Genomic DNA, 21,754 nt, shown 5'->3' with positions numbered 1-21,754 from the left:
AATGCATGTGTAAAAGGCCAAATAAAGGGCATGTAGATTCTTTGTAGAAAAGGAATAATGGAGAGGCTTATTTTACTCTAGGTAAGTCTTCTGGTTTTAAGCTGGTGGGCACCTGGGAAGAGGAGAAGATGGAAGGAGATCAGGTGTGAAATGCACAGGTGCAAGGACACGGTAAGATGCAGAGGAGAGAGATCTGTGCACAGCCACTGCTGGGCAGAAGAAATCCAGCCATGGCTGTTGGAAGTGCCACAGTTATCTTTGACACTTTGGTTCATCTGCTGCTCTGTATCCTCTGACGTTTGAGTCTTTGGCTGGTTCCTGCTCCCTATTTCTGGTCTCTATCCTGCATCCTGCACCCTTACAGAGGTTGTATGAGGGTCCCCAGGGCATGGCAGGGTGGGAGAAAGTCCCAGCTGGACTTCTCATTTTACCTTTTTCCCACTAGGTGTAGCAGTGCCCCCTATTCAGAGTCCTCTCCTTCCTGCCGATAATTACAGAGAATGAACAGTAATACAAGGAAAGAGTAATTAAGAAAATACTTCTTGAAGACCCCACTTCCCCCAGTGCCAGCTGATGACAACTCCGTGATTCCCAGCCTGAGCTCAGTTTTGTGTGGGGAAGGTATTTTTTGCAGAGAGGATGAAATCAAGAGACAATTTGGGAAATTTTGTCAAAATGCTACAAAGCAAAAGCTACATGAGGAAAATTACTCACTGTAGGGGTGGAGGATAATATTTCCTCAGCAACGGAGGACTGAGAAACAAAGAAATAGGGAGGCATAAAAAAGAAAAGGAACACTTTTCACAGCAGTGAAGATGGCAACTTGTTGCTCCCTACTAACTCTAAAACAAAAACATCCTGGTTTGGATGAAAAACTCTGGCACTTACATAACCCAGAATCACCACAGACACTGACTGCTTTTTTTTCTGTCAGCAAAATATTCTTGCCAAACCTCCCCCCTGCTTTGTGTTCCAGTCGTGCTTGTAGCCCCAAGGGCCCTGTCGTCCTACAGCTTGTCCGGCCTCCCAGACTTACGCTAGAACAAGGTGAAGCCAAGATGAAATCATCTTCATTTTACTGATGGAGAGCACAATTTGAATAATTTTACCAAGTCTTGCCAAAAGTGGGCAGCTGATTTAGGAACTAAACCTCTCTCTTTTGCATTTCACATCAGCATCTTTACCGTGGGACCAGCTTTCCTTTCCAAGCCATACTCACCGTGCTAATTGAGCTGCTACAGAATCATTAAATGAAGATAGATGTATGGAAATGTGAAATAAACACGCTGCCAGCACGCCCAAACAACCCTTTGTGCAGCACAGAGCCTTCCTGATAGAACTGGAATGAGGAAGAGGGGATGTAAAACAGCATGTTGATTATTTTCGTCGGCTCAGTGCAAAAGGTCACAGCATTTAAGACCAAAAAGTCAGGTTACATTTAGCTCAGCCTAAATGGGCTTGGCTTTTAATGGGGACATATAAAACTGATATCAGAGGTGAGACATTAGGAAAAAATTCTTCACTGAAACTGTTATCAGGCATTGGAACAGGCTGCCCAGGGAGGTGGCTGAGTGACCACCCCTGGATGTATTTAAAAGGTGGGTAGATCAGGTACTTAGGGATATGGTTTAGTAGAGGACAGATACGGTTGGACCTGATGATCTCAAAGGTCTTTTCCAACCTTGTGATTCTGTGATTCTGGGACAGGCACTGCAGGTCGACTTCCCTATACCACACTTACCATCAAAGTAATTTAGAGACACAAATTATCTATAGACACAAGGTATGCATTGCTACTTTTTTAGTATCTTTATTAAATTATGACTAGTTTAAGTAGAGAGGAACTGTCATACAGTGAGATACTCAATGTGTGGTTGACATGGTGTGGCCCAAAATTTACCTTTACAGGACAGAGATGTTCCGGTACTTCCCATGTCTCTGTATAACCCTTAATACACACCAAAGTGTACCATATTAAGATGAAGAAATAGGAGAGATACCAGTGATGCAGACACGATCCTATATTAAGAACTGGAATTCTAAACTTTTAATCTTGGACAAATCTTTGTCACTGAAAGAGCACTGGCAGCTCCCATCCCTGTCTCATGGCTGATGTCAGGCAGCTTTCTCGGGCGGGCGGGAGGGGTTTTTGGACTATTTTCTCTGAGGGAAATAAGAGTGTGACATGCGTTCAGTATAAGCGTACAACAAATACAACGCTTGGTGCATTGGTTTCCCTGCAGTTGTATCCTGCAGGGCGAGAATGAAGCAGAGAAGTTTGTACTGTTCTGTGGAGCTACATGTGGATTCACTACACTGGGTGCTTCGCTGTCTTCAGCAGGCACACAGCTACAGGCACTCAAAGATGTCTGAGATCGGGCCTGAGCTGCAGTAAAGTAGAATGTGCTGCAGCGTAAGGAGAACAAACTGTACAAAATCCGTATTCATTATAAAAGCATTATGTTGCTCATTTCCACGGGGGCCATGGGAGGGGTGTTTCCAATAAAATGAGAAGAAAACAGCGTGCTCAGTAGCAAAATGCGTTGTGATGGAATCCAGGCACAGCGATTATTATTTAAGACAATAACTGCTCCACACGAGTGGAGTGATTTATCCTCATTTTTTTAATTAAGAAAACCCATCCATGAATTACAAAGGAAGTATTAGATTCCACCTATGAGAAGGATTGCAGTGCCTAATGCATATGTGGAAGGATTAGCTGAAAATTGTAAATGAGAGATTTTGATCACTTCAGTCATATTAAGAAAAACAAACATGCAGAGTCTAATTAAAGTATCTGGAGCACAGGCTTCGGCTGTTTTCCCATTATTCACATTCCTACAGCAGAATTTTGGAGCTTCCTCCCCAGTCCCAGCCTCACATTCTCACTGCTAGTATTTTATTGCCCAGCTGGGGAGTGCTGTGTTCACACTTCAGCACAACATTCAAAACAAGATGTTTTTGCAGACCAGAGCTCTAAGGAGAGCCTGACGCTTTACATGTGGGCAGGGTAAGGGCAGGCTGGGTCGCTCATTGCCCTCTTTGGGGGGCACAGCTTGGTGTTGCAGGGCAGGCAGAGGTGACTTTGAACTCCCGCATTTTGGGCATTTTGGAAATGCAGTTTAAGAGGATGGTGGCTATGATTTCCAGCAGCCCAACAGGGAGTGTTTGATGGCCGAGCATTGAGCTCTCTCCTTTCTGCTCCCACCATGGCCTGAGCACAACCTCCCTCACGCTGTCTTTGGGCAGTGGAGAAAGCGGCGAAGAGCAACGTGCGCTTCCCCCTCTTCCACTCTTGCAGTGGATGGAGGGGTTCCCCAGAGGTGATCCAGATAGCAGTGAGGTCATACTTCACTTCATTATATCTCTGCTAGAAACTGCCCCGTCCACACCAGGAATCTGCCTGCCTTGCAGCCTGCTGTGGCTGCAGCACACAGCCCGGGCACAGGCAGCGTGGAACCTCTCGTGCTCTTACAACATACCTTGGTCTGGTCCTGGGCTAAATTCCTCAGCTGCAAAAGAAATTTTGTGCTCATTTATGGTAGAGTTCACTCTGGAGTTGCTACAGCCACAATTGAAATCCCTCTGGAATTGCAAATACTAAACAGATGCTGTCTGCACAAAAAAAAAATGGAGTGGGAAAGGTGCATGAAGCAGAGGGTTCTCACAGCACCATGTGAAAGGTCCACTATTTTTCTTTCAGTATAAATGATTTCATTGTCCTTACGTGAGTTGTGTTCCAGAAAGTGTTTTCCATAGGAGTGAAAGCTGGAAGTTTAATTAACTAAGTTATCTATCTAGGACAGGGAAGAAGATGCCGACATAAAACATACTAAAAGCATTTGAAAATTAAATAAGAAACATAATTACCACATTCCTTCCTTTTATATCTATTTGACCTGTTCCACTGGCCATTGTTTGTGGCTCTTTGTGCTTTGTATTTCTGTGAAAAAACCTGGAAACTGATCTCTGACCTTTTCATTCTCAGTTCAGCAGTCTGCATTCCTTTTCTTTAAAGCTGCTTGCTTTATACTTGAAAGTCATTTCATTTCTCCTGCTGCATAATTGAACACTCTAGAAACTAAAAAGCGACCTCAGCCAGCTGAGCCCTTATTGCTTTTCCTGTACAGGACTGGTGAAAATAATTCATGAAGTCGAAGCTGTGAATTTGAGGCCCAGGTTTAACCTGAAGATGGAATTTATGCAGAGGCGGTGAAGATCCTGAAGGGTTTTGGAAGCAGAAGAGTTCTCACACTGAGTGAGAATGTAGGTTCAGTGACAGTGCATTGTAAAGGATAACGACAGATGTGGTAAGATGCTTTGATTATTTTGGGGTGATGTACATGTATTGGAGGAGATTGCCTTGTAGTTGACTCCTTTCCCTCCTTCCAAAGATACTTCTTGAATTTTGATTGTTACATGACTGTGCTATCATGATACCTGGCTTTTCCTTTGTCTGTCTGAAAGCTTATACAATCAGAGTGGCAGTCACTGCTAAAGTGGAGATACCATACAAACTTTACTTTTAATATGAAAGTGGTCAGAATGACATTGTCACACAGCTGACCGTCTGTGTCTGGTCTTTTCTAGTTCTGCCACCAGCTTTCTGAATTCACCATTTCCCTCTAATGTAATGTAAATCAAATACTACCAGTTATGACGTGATAATACCTGTCTTGGCAGCATTTTGCTAGACAAAGCAGCTGATGCTATTTCATAGCCTTTGAGTTCATTCAGAGTATCAGGTACAGTATTTATACCTCTAGGACAGGACTAAGAGATCATATATTTTAAACTCAGTGTTTTTTTTCTACCTTTGGAGTGTCATTTCTCTGCACTGGTATCACAAATCACAGAATATGAGGGGTTGGAAGGGACCTCGAAAGATCATCTAGTCCAACCCCCTGCCAGAGCAGGATCACCTTCAATAGGTCACACAAGAACACGTCCAGGTGGGTTTTGAACATCTCCAGAGAAGGAGACTCCACAACCTCTCTGAGCAGCCTGTTCCAGTGCTCTGTCACCCTCACAGTGAAAAAGGTTTCCTTCTGTTCACATGGAACCTCCTATGCCCCAGCTGGCACCCATTGCCTCTTGTCCCATCCCTGGCCATCACTGAGAAGAGCCTGGCTCTTGCACTTTACATATTTATAACCATTAATAAGGTCACCCCTCAGTCTCCTCTTCTCCAGGCTAGAGACACAGCTCTCTCAGCCTCTCCTCACAAGGAAGCTGTTCCACTCCATCATCTTGGTGGCCCTGTGCTGGACTCTTTCAAGTAGCTGCCTGTCCTTCTTGAACTGAGGGCCCAGAACTGGACACAATATTCCAGATGTAGCTTCATCAGGGCAGAGGAGAGGGGGAGAAGACCTCTCTTGATTTACTAACTACACCCCTTCTAATACACCCCAGGATGCCATTGGCCTTCTTGGTCATGAAGGCACATTACTGGCTCATGGTCATCCTGCTGTCCACCAGAACCCCCAGGTCCCTCTCACCTATGCTGCTCTCCAACAGGCCAGTCCCCAATCTACACTGGTACCTGGGGTTGTTCTTCCCCAGATGCAAGACCCTACACTTGCCCAATTTAAATCTCATTAAACTTCTCCCTGTCCCACTCTCCAGCCTATCCAGATCTCGCTGGATGGCAGCCCTAGGATTTAATCAGCTGAGGTGTTTAGACACATCTAAGGTAAACAGACTGGTGAGCAGTAAGATTTTAGAAAAGAAAGACATAGAACATAAAATAATGCAGTACTCACAATAATAAAATAATAAATTTTAAGCAGAAATAAGTTGTACTTCAACTTAATCAAATGCATCAGCACTTTGAGTATAGAGAATGAATTCTGCAAGCAAATAATTCATAGAGAAGAAAAATTGAGTCTAGGATGAAGTAGAATGGGGAAAGTCACATTTGCGAAGTTTTTTATGAGATTAATCTAGTTTATGTCATAAAACATTCCTCAAGCTGATTTTCTTCCCCTGACTGTTTTGCTGTTGCCTGGTGTTTTTTCCCTGCTACCCTGCAGACAGCAGTGCTAGTCAGTGGCTGAGGCTGACTCTCCACCACTTCCAAGAGCATCCTGGTAACTGCATTGTCACCTCACCCAAATCTTCAGGATTAGGTGTAATTTTATCATGGGACATGATTGCTACAGATAAGTGATTTACTGAAATGAGGAGTAAATGCAGCAACAAAGTTTCCATGTGATGAAGTTGATTAACGTGTTCTGCTATTTTTTTTGTGGCAATAGATAAAATGACTCATTTATCTAATCGTCTTGTTTTTTTTATGATTATCCCAGGCTGCAATTTCCAGAATATTTAGTCTTGGTCTGGTGTGTACTTTGTGCTAAAACTGGATGTAATGCATGTGCCAAGAGAGCGATGCCAGGATTTGGAGGAGCTTGCTTTATTGGTGTTTTCCTGGTGGTGCTTTCAATGTCCATTTTGAAAAGCAGTAAGTTTGTTATTCAAAAGACTGCAAAAATAAATATTAATGAATATCTTTTAAATGATAGCAAACCACACGATGCAGCAAAAAACAATTGGCATCTGCATTGCCTGGTCAACTGATGAAAATGCCACTGCACAAGAACAGAAGGAAATGGGAGGCTGTCAAGGAGGTCAGGGTGCTTCTTATCAAGGGTGACCATTACCATGAGTTTGGTTGTTCAGCTTTAGGCTTCAGTAGCTGGGGGTGTAACTGCAGGTTGTCACTCTGCTGCTTTGCTTCCCTTTGAAGATGGGGTGTATAAAGTAATTCCCAAATGCAAGAGCTGACTGTCATTTTGACCTGTTGTTTTACCCCTGCTTAGTCAATGCAGAAATGTGGGTGGTGGAGGGGCCCTCAGGGAACCAACGTCAGGTGTCACCACTGACAGAATATGCAGACTGGTAGCTTTCTAAATATGTCTGATATGTCAAATATTTTTTTCCTCCATGGTAATTTTCTGGTTTTGTTAGATTGGAACATCTGTCAGGTCTCAGCAGTCGAGCTTCTGGTTCTTCTTTTGTTAAGACCATGTACAAGCTCAGGAACAAAGGTGCAGATGGGATGGATGAACAATTGCAGCCAGAGAGAGGAATGAGAATATCTGAGAGGAACAGCTCTGCAGCCACCCAGGTCAGTGAAGAAGGAGAGGGAGGAGGTGCTCCAGGCACCAGAGAAAAGATTCCCCCGCAGCTCCTGGAGAAGACCATGGTGAGACAGGCTGTCCCTCTGCAGCCCATGGAGGATTATGGAAGAGATTCCACCTGCAGCCCATGAAGGACTGCATGCCAGAGCAGGTAGATGCCCAAGGGAGGTTGTGACTCCTTGGGAAGCTCATGCGGGATCAGGCTCCTGGCAGGACCTGTGGCCCTATGGAGAGAGGAGTGCAGGTTAGAGCAGGTTTGCTGGGGGGACTTGTGACCCTCATGAGGGCCCCTCACTGCAGCAGTCTGGTCCAGAAGGTCTGCATCCTGTTGAAGGGACCCATGCTGGAGCAGTTCATAAAGAATTGCAACCCATGGGAAGGACTCACTTTGGAGAAGTTGGTGAAGGACTGTCTCCCATGGGAGGGACCATACACTGGATCAGGGAAAGAGTGTGAAGAGTCCCCCTGAGGAGAAAGGAGCAGCAGAGACAATGTGTGATGAACCAACTGCAGCCCCCATTCCCCATCCCCCTGCACTGTGGGATTGGGTAGGAGGGAGAGACATTGGGAGTGAAGTTGAGCTTGGGAAGAAGGGGAGGGTGGAGGGGAAGGTGTTTGTAAGATTTGGCTTTATTTCTCATCACCCTGATCTAATTAGTAATAAATTCATTCCCAAGTTGGGTCTGTTTTGCCCATGATGGTAATTACTGACTGATCTCTGTCCTTTTCTCAACCCACCAGCTTTTTTTGCTATCTGTACCTGCCCCCTGTCCAGCTGAGGATGGACATGACAGAGGAGCTTTGGTGGGCACCTGGGCCCCCGCCAGGGTCAACCCACCACATACAGTAATTGTATTATTGACTATCTGTCCAAAAAAGGGAACTATTTTGACATGAAACATTGCTCAGGAAAATGGGTTGAGAATAATGGATAAAGATGTAACTTTCAATTTTTTAAAGGATGAGTACATTTTTAATTTTTCAGATATGGTTTAATAAGTTTTATCAACTATTGCAATAAAATGCTAAGTTAAATATGAGTAGTATGGAACAATATGAAGAAAAGTGATGACTTTACCTCTTAATAATGTCTTCAGTTAAAAGTTTAATTAAATTATGACTTGGAGCTTCTGCACAAGGTTACCGTTATGAATGCACAGAAGCCTCTGATGTCCACTGATGCACACACAGAAGTGAGCAGTGCATATGTTTTTACAGGGTGGGAAATTTCCTATAAGCCTTCCTCCCTGGGAAAAAAAAAATCAAGCTTAATCTGGTGCTTTCAAATGTCTTTTACAAGCACAGAATGAATATAATTCTGTAAAACTCTTAAATTTTGTAGAGTTTTATGGCTAATTTATATGTCACTATATCACATTCAGCTCCAGGAGGCCTATTTAAAACAGGGGTTCAGTTTTAATCATGTATTCCCTTCCTCATCTTGTGAAAAGAAACTCTTCACTTTGAGTTGTGATTAGTGTCTATTGTGCAGTTCGAGCTGAGTTACAAATTAGAACATAGGAAAGTTGTGGGGGAATAGTATCTGAAATGCAGTGATCTCAGCATTAAATAATTGCTACTTTAATGGATCATTGCTTCTTTAACATCAACTTAAAATCGAAAGCAATTACAATATGTTACAGAAGAGAAACTCATGGCATGAGTACCCATGCTAATATTAACTGTCCGTGTTACTCTTCCTTTCCATTCCACCTCTTCTGAGAGGGAGGACAGGGTTACAGGTAATGTATTCTCCTGGATAATCTGGGCTCCTTGCATGGCCTCACAGTACCAGCATTTAATAAAGTAACCCATGAAATCATGAGGGATTTTCAGTGCTCTACCTTTCCCTGTCTGTCCAGAGCAACCTCCTTGCTGAATTTTACTTAACGTCCACCTAAAATCCCATGTCTCAATCCCATGAAGAATCATTCTGTGGCCAAGGAACACAAAGTGCCACCCTTTAGAAATTTTGTGCCAGTGTTTTTTCTGGTCCAAATACATGTAGCTACAGTGATTTTGCATTCTCAGTGAAGTTCAGAACTACTTTTCCTTGTCTGCATGTCGTATACTCGAGTTAATATTTTTCCAGCCTGTCAGTTTTTATGGCACTGATCTTTTTAGTTGCCATGCATCATTTGATTTAATTCCATTAGAGACAATGATTTATAACTGCTTTATCATAAAGAAAAGCAGTCAGAAGAGGAGATAGATGCATGATTGTGAGCAGTGACATTAAAGCGAGCTAAAATCTGTTATACTTTTCAGGAAAATCTTCTAATATAATGAAGTGCTCAGACTGTTCCCCAAAATTAATCTGCATATGAGGTAAGAGGTGGCACCCCTATTACTTGATTTAGTTTCACCCCGTTGACTTAATTGCATGGCAGGGGAACTGAATATCAGCACAGTAAGGATGGTTAGGAAAGGTCACTCCATGTCCTATTTTGATGCTTTGGTGCATAGTATATTTCAATAGAGAATATACCTATAAACTCATAAATACACTGAAGATAAGCCTTGCAGGCCTTGTTAATCCTGTTGCTATCTACAAAACCAAATTTACCTTAAAAGAATCAAGAAAAGATGATTTTTTTTTTTTGCGGGGTGGGGGGGGGGGAATTCAGTACAGTTTCACTCAGGTTTTTTTGGTTTTTTTTTTTTTTGTTTTTTTTTGTATCCAAACACTTCTCATCCAAGCACCTCTTGCATGCAAAAAGCTAGTCAACGTCATGCCTGCAAGGGCCACGTGCAGTGTGGTTTAGGAATGAATGCATTGGTCTTGGTAATTTTCTACTAATGCCATGTTACCCAGATTTCCTCCTTCTTCATCAACCTATTTATACCATTACCATCAAACTATTTATTCCATATAATATTCACTTCTTCTATGCCAAGATATTATATTCCATACAATATTCACTTCTTCTATGCGTTCCTACACACATTGAACTTTTCTGGTTTCGCTTTGTCGATTTTCTCTAATCTCCTCTAAAAATATGGGGCAGGTGATCCTCACCTGAAGACCTTCTTCAGATTGCTGAACCTTTCGAGGGTGACCTTTGCAAAAAATTGACATTTCTTCATTATCTCAGGTTCGTACCATAACCAGATCTCATAAGGATTATCCGTTGCTTTAAGCCAAGGCTGTGCATGAGCCGTGAGGAGATCAGAACCTTGCGATCCCCATTTCTTTGTCCTCTTGAATGGCATTTCCCATTTAACATTTACACTGCTGCATCTCAGGCAGTGCTGTGGAACAGGCGACCAGCCTCTGCTGTTGTCAAATCATAGTTTATGTGACCGTGCTTTATAAGTGCCGGGGCATGTAGATTTCAAGGAGTTTTAGTGTCTTGCACACAAAATTCACGTGGCTTAGATTCCGTCTGTCATTTGGACTCAGCTACATTGCTGTTACATGTTTATGGCATGAACGTACGTATGCAAACCACTGAAACGATCCTTTGTATTTAAACAGGTATTTATGTGTATTTCAAAGTCAGTTTTAAACCAGTTGCCTTCAGTTGCTCGTGTTTTACTCTGTCACGCGGCAGCTTTGCTGGTTCTGTTACAAATGACTCCTCGTGCTCCCTGTTGGTAGGGAGAAAGCTTGGTTTGATTTCTTGAAGTTTCCAAATCAATTCCGTAAGCAAGGTTTAAAAACGTAGGTAGCAGCAGATAATGATCAGAAAATGTTAGCTGCCTGTCAGAGGAATTGTTTATGAAAACAAGAGATCTATGTCTGAGAAGCTGTTGGTTGCATCATGGATATGAAATTTTATTTCTGCTGGTTAGACAATGATGTCTTTTACTAGTCAAGGACAAAGACAGAAAATACCAACTTTTTGTAACACAAAATTTTTAACTTTTTCACATCAGCAGAAGTGGCAGAGAGGTAGCAGGAAGCAAAAAAAAAAAGTCTGATTATAGATTTCAGTTAAATCGACCAGAGCTTTGCCCAAGATGTACCTACATTTGTTAAATCCAAGACAAACTCTATAAACCCAGATCAACAATTTGGAGCTGCATTTTGCCAATGCTCCCTCAGACTAAGAGTATCTGAGCAGTAAATTATTTCTCATCCATCACTCCCTCCATCTTGGCATACTACAAGACAGATTTGATAAGACAGGGTTCTGTGCACGAAGGGTAACTGCCCTCCATTTCAGATTTCACACCATAATCACTTATATGTGCTCCTTAAACCAAAAAGCAATTTTCTCTGTAGTAAACTGGAACCAATGTTTGGTATGTAACCCAGATTTCAAACTCAGTCAAGAGCAAGCTAGGCAGCACATTATCTTGGAAAGTCTTGCCTAATTATAAAAATCTCAGTGACAGAAAAGTGTTTATTATTCTTCTTTTAAAGGTGACTTTCAAGGGACAGGAATCTGTGTTTATTCATCATATGTAGGTCTTTAAACAAAAGGCAGTCCTGGATGTCTGCAGCATAACCCTGCCTCTGTCATCTAAAAGCACGGGGAATAAAGCTGGAGTTGATTGGTTGGTGACAAAGGTACAAAACCCACAACTCAGGCTGCTAAGGGACACAAGACAGCAATGAGCCACCATCAGTGAACCGTCTGGCTAATTTGGAATGCTGAAATGGTGGAGGATACTCCAAAAATCTTAGTAGGAAGCTCAGAAGGAAATGGGGGCCAAGTGATGTTAGCCTGTGCACAGCAACTTGCAGGCACAAAGGAAGTAAATAAACACCAACAGAGTAATGCATATAGAATAGGCATTATTATCCTTTTGGGGACTTCCATGGCTCAGGAGCATCCCTGCCATCTCTAATTTACGAAGATTTTAGGTTTCATCCAACCTAAGTTAATTTTTTTTCAATTTTACTAGTTTATGCCAAATATGCCACAAATTCCAATTGAATTCTGTGTTGTCTGATGTTACAGACATCACAACTGCTTCCACCTATGCAGTATATAGGTGAGGAGGTGCAGCTGTGTGTGAATTTAGTCTGTGGCTGGCTGTTGTATATGAATCCCTGAAGAAATAGTGTGTATATCCCCATGTTCAGCTAATGTTTTTTACCATCATTATCTTTATTCAACATACATAAAGTTGTTTAACATTACTTTTATAATGGGAGAGGGAATAAAGCAATAAGTTCTTGCATTTTTATTTGAATCCCATGTACCCAAGAGTGAGTTCATACTAGATGGCTTTTAAAGAGACAGAGTCTTTGCAGATGATAAATAAATGGGACTAAAGGCATGCATAATAAGTCTTTACCATTGCAAAATGCCAAATAAAAATGCCTCTTTTGCAAGTCCATCTCTCTCTCTGCTGCTCTGAAAAGCAAAGGCATCTTCTTTGTTGGCAGATGATGAAGAGTGAAAATAAGGTTGCTATAATGAGGTATAATATCAATGAATGAAGAACACCTAATGTCCTTTTACCACCAATATCAGGAAGGATTAATATTAATAATAACAAAAAGGTCTCATTTACAGTGTTTCAAGCTATCACCAGTCTAGAGAATACTATTTTCAGCAAATCATCGTATTAATCAATGCTGAGGTCTAATAAGCATCTTCTTGAGCCCCCTCCCTTCAGTAAATTCCATGAAAATGGTGCATATATAATGTGTTGTTAAAATGAAGGTGAATGCAGCTCCGGTGAGTTTTACAGAAGGAGAGGAGTCTCGTTATAGTTCAGCTGCCTTTTTAACCCTCTTTCCATTTTGGTTGAATCACCCACCTTTGCATCCTGAAAAAGAACTATTCTGTCTAACACTGGAGCCCAAACCATTAAATCAGAGGACTTTTGTTTGGCTGATACATGTGTGTAGATGAAAACTGGTTATGTTTGATTAAATTGTTCTGCCGTATGGTTGACACGTCACCAGCAGCGCTCCTTAGAGCTGCTAATTTAAACTGAAAGCATTAGTTTCTGTATTTCAGAATTTAAAATAGTAGGTTTAAATGAGGAAAGCAGAATACAATGGAGAATACCTGTCATTAATTATCGAGTGACATAAATACCAGCCTACATTTCCAGCATTTCATTTGCCATTTCCCACCACTCTTTATTTTTCATGAAAAGCCTCAAGTATTAAATCTGGGGTTTGTGAAATGACTTTCCATCGTGCATCTTGTCACATGTGGGAAAAACTATCTATTTAAATGTCCTCCTTTAATTCCTAAAGTTTTAGAAATGCTCATATTCTATTTCAAGTATTTTTCTCATTGCTGTGTGCATCATTCCATCAAGATCCATCAGCCCAAATGCATCAATCCATTGAAAGGACTTTAAGAGGCAAGTTATTAACTTTTTTTTTGGTTGTTCTGAAGGTGAGTACTGCAAAATGTCTGGGAAGTTGTTTATATTTTCTTCAAGCACCAAGATAACCAAAGCATTTTTGCCTTTTTTTTTTTTCCTGAGTTGTATTACTACAGCAGATTGCTCTTCAGACTATGACTTTGCTCCTAAGTACTGTGACACTCCAACAGCAACACTTGCATTAGGTGAGAGTGGATTCCATCAAGTCTGCAGAGTAATTCTTGACCACATTTTTTAGCTATCTAAATTTTGATTCATGTTGTCTGCTGCTGATTTTAAGACCAGAATTGACTATTAAAGGTAGTCTTATCCTCTTGTTATCATAGGTCATTCAGCTTCTCCCAGTTACCAACATCTTGGCTTTAGAAGCAGCGTGCTGTCCTAAGGATATCCAGGGATGGAGAACACTCTGTTTCACTTCATAGCTTTTCTCTGTTAATTAACCTCTTTCCCCATAATTAAGAAGTGATGTCTAGTTTTTAATTTAAATTAGTTTTGCATGGGATTCAGCTCTTGATCCTTATAAACCTTCTCCTGTAGAATTACACAGCCTTTCCTATCTGATGTTTTCTTTCCAGGGCAGTATTTCTGCACAGTAATCGGATGTTTCCTAAATGCACTTTTTCAAATGAGCTATTGAGATCTGTCTCCTCTCTCACAGTAAATGATTTTCTCCAACTCAAATAGTTTTCGTAGACCCTGTATTTTCCTAATGCCTTTAGAGAACATCAGCCCCAGAAGTGGACATGTTCTATCAATGTTATCTTAAAGAAGGAAATCAGACCTTTTTGACATAACTCTCTTCCCATACTGACAAATGTTTGCTACCTTTTCCTATCGATAAATTATACATGATTTTCCTATATAATCTGTAATTACTTTATTTCATACCTGGAGAAACAGTCTTCCTGCTTCTAGCATAAACAAGAACTCCAACAAACCTTTATGTTGAACCAAATAGCCAGTATTTTAATCCCCCCCCCCCCCCCGCCTCCGCAATATGCCAAAGGTTTAAATAACCTACAGATTACAAATTTCCCTTAAAAAGTGTCATTAATATCCTCATTCCCTCCCCTCTAATTTCTTAAAATCAGGTATATCACACTCTGTTTCTCAGGGAAGGATGAGGAATTGCTCTGTGTGACAGATAATCTATACCATAGGTAAACCCAGGAGATGATCTGCAAGTTCAGAAAGCAGGGGCAGAGATCAGCCCTCTCCGGTCCCAGGACTGGAAGGAGAAAAGGCTTCTATGCTTACCACGATGTATTTCCTCACCCCAAGCTAGTTTTGAAATTCACTCCAAAACTCTACAAGCCACCTGCAGATATTCTGACTAACACTGAATAATATTTGATGAGAATCACACTGACTTCTGCAGAACCACGCACGCAGCACAGTATCGCTCAACGTGACTGAAAGGAAGAAAAATTTGGCCCTAAAGAAAATGACTCATGCTAGTCTCCCTTTGCAGTTATTTTAATAATGAAGTAATTAGAACTGAGCCTCACTATTTGTCTTGTTTCTTTCTTGCTAGCACACCGACATTTCTATTTTATGCCAACCCACTGGCACCATGTCCAGGTAGCTGGTGGTTATCTTGTTAACATGAGGATCTATGATTTATATTTGTTTTTCCCCAAGTAGCTCATACTTCACACAATTCTTTTATCTGCCTTATAACCTGGGACATGCAGAGTCCTGTGTGCTGCTTAACTGCCCCTTTCACAGAAAGGAATCAGTCTTGGAGAAGGCTGTTTTGAGAAAGTCTCTGATTTGGGCTCGCTGAAGTGCAGGATCACGACACGTTCTTTGAAGGAGGGTAGCCAGAAAATGCCTGACATTTGTAGAGTTTCCTAATGAAATAACTCCTGTTTTGTGTCAATTTTTGTCTAGGAAAAAAAATTAGTCATTTTCTAGTACATTTGTGGAAAATAACTTGATTGCCTTCCTACCTCTGCAATCCTGTAGTCAGAATTTCATGACTGCAGAACCCTTGAAATCAGTGGGAGCTGAAAATAAGCTGTTGTTGTGAAATGTTGGTTCTCTGAACTAGAAGTGTCCTGAATAGCTGTGACATTTTGACAGAAAAAAAAATGCAGCAGTCTGGATGGACACTGAGGCATTTTCTCTTTGGTAAAGCGAAGCACCAGAATTCATGAGCATAAACCCAGCTAATTTTGTGATTTTTTTTTCCCTTTTGAAAAATTCCCTCTTCCTTCTCTCATCCTAATAAAATGAGCCAACCTGTGTTAGATGAACGATCCATTTAGTTCAAGTTCCAGGATCCTACCGTGTCCATAAGTACCCAATTACATCACTGTCTGGGAAAGTGCAAGAACAGGCCAAGTATTTGTAATACTTCCCTCTTATATTTTCTTTGCCTTTAGTTAATTTCAGCACAGGCATCTCCTGAGCTGGTTTCTGTGTGTCCCATAGCAGAGGACTCCTCAAATGAGCAGCTTCCCTTGAAACCTTGTCAGCTTTTAGTATTCCAAGGGTCATCTCTCAAGGAGCTCTGCAGATCCACTACTCCATATGCGTGGGACCACCAGCTTCCCCTTAATCCTTTTTGAAGATGACTCCTAGTAGCTTCATCTGTAGTTCTGGTAAGAGAAGAGGTGGTCAACTGTTAAACCCTATGCACCCTTTCCACATCATGAATGATTTTGCAGCTCTCTGTTGTATTCTCCATGAATCTTATGTTTCCCAAACTCTAACACATTAGCTGTGTTTGTGTGAGCAGTTCCTCACACAGAAAATGGTCTATGACTTGATTCCTCTTTCCACCCATCTCTGAAAGTTTTCCAGATCTGGTCTGTATATTTTTTAAAGATAAGGAGATAAGAACCTTTGATTTATACAGTGAATTTTTACTTTTATTACATTTCTAAGGTCATTGTCATTAGTTTAGGCTTTTCTATTTACCTTTAGAGAGAATGGCCATGAATACTGGTAGGAAATACAGTAACTGGGAGTTCAGGGGAAAAGGTTGTGCAAGAATCTAACAAGACACAAGAAGTATGCAACCGTTTATCAGCTTTCTGAAATACTTGCTGTATATATCTTTAGGAGCTGAGGACTTCTTGTTTCGGGCTGAGATATTTTTAAAGACTACTGAACACAGTTTACACACACAAGAAAAGACTGTTTGTCCTCACAGACCTTACCTTTGCTGTATGCTACTGTCACCATCTTCCCCCTTGTCTGCTCAATTAAGATGTGAATGAGCAAAGCTCCTACTTCATACTTTGGCTCTAATTTGGAAGGTAGCTACCAAGTACAAATTAATGCAAATTTGTTTTTCATATCAGCTCAGGCGTACGCTTGTTTTACAAAGACATTTTTGGCAAGAGTAAAATGCATACAGAATGGGCAGATTACCTTTTTCTTTTGCATTAGGTGACTGTGGAGGTTGGGTGCATTGGTTTTCTTTGCATTGTTGTAGTCGTATTTGATGGAAGAGGTAGCATCATAGCACAAACTGTAGGTTAGTGCACATCATGTAGTTACACAATTCAGTTTTATGCTAGATACTAGTTCTGCACAGGTTTTAGTCTAATAAGCTTTTACCTTATTTTTCCTCTAGTAGGCAAAATGAATCATTGGAAATGCAATTCCAAGCTGCCCTGGCAGCAAGAACAGAGCTTGTTTCCTAAGCACTGTACTGTAGAGGCATGTCAAAGCATTACCAATTCTTTTCAGTATCTCTGGCAGTGTGGTGCTCTGCACATATTTCTCAAGAGGATAACAAACAGCAGGCTCTTCCTGGTAACATCAGTTTGGGGTTTTTTTTTTAGGTTGCTGCTGAAGCAGTTGTTCTGCTTGTCTTTGGTGCCCCATCCCACTTGATAGGTTCTGAAAGACATGGTGGTAGTCTGTTTATTTCCCTCACCATAGAAAGATAAAAAGTTCAAATCCAGATTCAATTCTGTTCCACAGTCTCATTTTGAGGACATGGGAACCCTCTGTTGTTCTGTCTGCAAAAGAATTTGTTGTCAATGATAAAGGTGCCCCCAAACCCACAGATACTACACTTCCTAGAAAGAAAATGAGGTTATGTTTACCCTGCATTTTACTTTCCATGAACTAAGTCTGTAAAGTTGTTCCAGTGAAATAAAGGCTAGGAGGGGTTGCTGTGTCACTCCAAAGAGGTGTTGGGATGATGCAGTTTGGGACTAGAACAGATCTGTATTATTTGCTTAACTGCATAGCTGGGATTTTGTTGGAAATCCTTCTGCATGCAAACTCCCAGAGCTTAACACATGGCAAGCTCCATGTATTCCCCCTGATTTGCAGCAGTGTTCCCAAAAGTCGCTCTCTCCTGCTTTTATCCATGTTTTCCAGTATTACAACAGGGACGATTTGTTTACAGCCATATAGAATTTAGATGAATTTGAGAACTGTTACACAGTTCAAAAAAATCAAATAAAGATTAGCAAAATATCTCTGCTGAATGCATACCCCACCCTCCTGCCCAAAATAAAGAAGGTACTGAGTTTTTCCATTAATGTCAATAAAACCCTGCTGAAACTCCATAGAATCTGATCATTTGAATCCTCATAAAAGATGTGCAGAGTCTGGGTATTCCAGAAAGGAAAAGTTGTTTTCCATGGCACCGGGCAGCAACTGTTTAGTTTATCAGCTTCTACCCAACATTTCCCACTAGCTAATGCCTGATCTGAAGAGTCATAAAATGTCTCTTGGGGACCTCAATTAAATATAATGAAAAATCAGTTCACAAAATTTCTTTGATGTTTTGCCTAAAACCAATGAAGAAATATTAGTTAGAATGCTGATGTCATTCCATATTGAATTATTCTTTTGATGAGAAACACCAGCACTATAGTTCTGCTTATTATGTCGCTTTGTATGCTCTATTCATATAAAATCAGAGATACTACTGCAGGAGCTGTTGACCTTAATTTAGTGCAAAAGCAGAATTTTTGATACTTTCCTTCCAGCAGGGATTAAAAAAATATACACAAAAAATTTTGGTTCATGAATGGCATATTCATGTGGAAACCAATGGAACCACATAACTTTCCTCCTACTTTCTGAGGGTAAAATGACATTATTTTCAGGCACTATTTACAAGGACGCTCTCTCCACAGTAGCATTTGCAGCTGTAAAACTGCCAAGTGAATGAAACCATGCATAGGAAAATTGCTGACACTTTATTCAAATAAGGTGTAAGCTACTCATCCCTGAATTGCCAAACATCATAGCAAAAGATAAGGATAGAAGAGCAGATGAGATGATGAGGATTTATTTTTTGCTCAAGGTAGTAGTATTTAGGGCCAAAGGTGAAGCATCTGTGTTTTTGGATGGAAGGTACCACGTGGGTTTTGGGGCACCAAATGGCAAGGAGAGACAACTGGATGCATTCTGGTGAAAGTTTGATGTCAGCTCTGTTGGGAGTGGTATGTAACAGAGCTGTTGAGCTGCTGGTCAGCTTCCACAGGAGTGGGGCACTGCTGCTCCTTCCATGAGATGATTTTGACGCACAACCAGTCTGCCTGGGTGCCCCAGAAACTAGCAAAACCATTCAAAAGAGCATTTCATCCTTCCCATGTACTTGAGTAAAAAAGGACATCACTCATCAGGCCTATGAAGTCAAGACTGTCTCAGTTAATCTAATTTCCTGTTTATTCTGAGGGAAATGAATAACAAAACAAACTGATATGCCTCATAAGTAAGTTTCACCTTATTAATTAAAAAAAATAAAGTAAAAGTAAGACTTTTTATGTTTGTGTTCTTAAACAAAAGCTTCTGAAGTGATGCCTGTATGGCCAGGGTAGAAAGCCAAGTGTCATCTGAGCCCATGCTCCAGGACAGCAGGGAACAGAGCCAGCTCAGGTCTCAACAGTGGATAGGTAGGGTAGGGGTTGGATTCACTGACTGCACTAAACCGATCCTGTTTCAGGCAGTGCTGGCTTCTGTCAGAAGAGCAAGAGCAGAGTATGGAGGTAGCAAACTGCATGAAAACTCTTGCATCTGACCCTGGAGACCTGTGGCAAGTACTAAGTTTTTGGGGAGTTCTTTAATTTTTGCTTTGATGATGACAAACTCTGTATTTTGAATGTATCCCCCCCCTTTCTTTTTTTCTGCAGCAAGTGAACGTGAACAAAAGGGAAAAGTAAAATTATAGGAGTGAGCATAAAAGAAATGCTAAATTTGAAATTAAATGAAGTTCAGATAATCATCTGTCACTCAGTTTCCCAGTATTATCCCTTAATAACCTTATTGTCTCCTTGCCTATTTGCTTCTTATCTATTTAAAGCAGTTGTTTATCATTCACAGCCTGATTGGTTCATCATGTATGTATTTCCAACAGAAAGGGAAGATAATATCCCTAGGACCCAGATAGTTTTTCCTCCTTTTTGTTCCATTGGTTGATGAGAAAGTGGGTAATTAGCATTTTTAAAAAACAAACCCTTTCTAGCAGTAGATTAAAGATGGCCTTGAAATGCAGGGCTTGGATCCATCCTTCCCAAAGTTTGGATGAACTCAGATTTGGGCTTTGGGGGATGGCAAAGTGCTGATTCTGGGCTAGCAATGCATGAAGTCCATGAAAAGCTCAACCTTTTGTTCCATATGAATAACTGAGAGACACTGAGGGCTCCGACTGTCAACTGATTAACATATTTAGTGTGTGGAGTATTCTGGACTCCCACCAGCCCAGAATTAAGCTCTACAAAGTGCTTAAATGCATGCTACATTTGAAGAGAATGAAGAACCCTGAGCTTGGTCCCAAGAAGCTACTGCTGTGGACACCTACAAACAAATTCATCTTCATGGCATTGTTCAAATATAGTTGGTAGGTCTGGTTTTACTAGGCAGTAAGTAACTACATGCAAGTGTGCTCCAAGAATGAGGTGTAAAGGTTTGAAACAGGACTTCTGGGGATAGTTAAGCAAGGGATGATATTTTACTTTGTGGCAGAGGATTCCCAGGTTAGGCTGTATTTAGATGTTATTGGTGCTGTTCGGACTGGCAGTGGAGCTGCAGAGCTGTCTCTGTGTTAATCCACATGTATGAACTGTTTGCCCTAGCTCTGTGTAAGGGTGCTCCCACCAAACCCAGCAGTAAATCTGTGCTGAGCTGTTTGAACTCAGGTTGGATGTGAGCTGTATGCTCTTTGGTGTGCTGTTGGTTACAGAAATCCATTTGCTTTACTAAATAAAGCTGGGCAAAGGGCTATGGGGTGTTAACCTGTGTGGGTCAGCTTCTCTTGTACAGAAGAGAATGAACATCATGCACCAACTCCACAAACACCTGAATCTTGCCTTTACCATGTGGCTCTTGCCTGCGTTCCTTTGGCATAGTGCACAGGAACACTTTGAGGTGTTTGACAGACATTAAAGTGTGACATGTTGTTGAGTTAAATGTAAGTAAAACTCAGTAACAAGGCCATCACCATTGAAGGTACCTTCAGTACCTTCCCTTCTTTAGGTGAAAGTAAATATTGGTTACTTATGTCGTTCATGCATCCTCAGTTTTCAGTCGGATCCATAACAGCAATATTGTGTGTAATGTCTGGAGGGTCCTGACTGAGGGACAGTTCCATGGGCTCAGGTGTTTATGGGACAAGTTTGGGATTATATTATAGGTTTCATGATCTCAGTCAGATGTGATAGCTGAAGCATTTACCCCAGCAGGTCATCTGGCAGGGACTCCAGGTGCAAAGGCATGCGCTATTTTAAACCAAATCGGAGTTGATGGCACTTTCACTTACACGCTGGGCTGTGAGTGAGGCGGTTGGACAGCATGTGGAGCTGTGGTGTTGGTGGGGTCTGTATCCTTGGGCAAGCGGGGTGGGAGGATGGAGAGGACAGAACCGGCTGCTGCTGTTGCTGCTGCCACCCCACCACCGGCTGTCAGATGTAACGAGGAGTAGGGACCAGTGTCACCTTGTACGTGGGGTCAGAGTGAAGTGGGATGTCTGAAATGCCCCACCAGTTCCTCATCTCCAGGAGTGGGATCTGTAGCAGCTGCAGAACTATGGCAGCTTAGCAGTCTGAAGTAAACAAAAATTACGTTTCCTACCCCAGGCTGTAAGCTGTGGAGATGGGAGAGCTGTCACAAGACCGCTCAGCCGTGGTGGGAGCTGGTGCTTCTGGTGCAGGACCAGATGAACAGCCTGGGGAGGTGGGGGGTGGGCGGGCAACTGATCCAGCCTAATCCAGGGAAATCAGCTCTTTCTTCCCTAAAGTGGTAGACATTTCTGTCGAAGCAATCAGCAGTGAACCAGTTAACAGTGCCGACACTGGAACACGGGTCCTGGGCTTCCAGAGGAGCACCCTGCAGCC

Source organism: Gallinula chloropus (genome assembly GCF_964237585.1).
Source record: "Gallinula chloropus genome assembly, chromosome: 2".
NCBI classification, from domain to species: Eukaryota; Metazoa; Chordata; class Aves; order Gruiformes; family Rallidae; genus Gallinula; species Gallinula chloropus.
Note: the sequence above shows the minus strand (reverse complement) of the source record.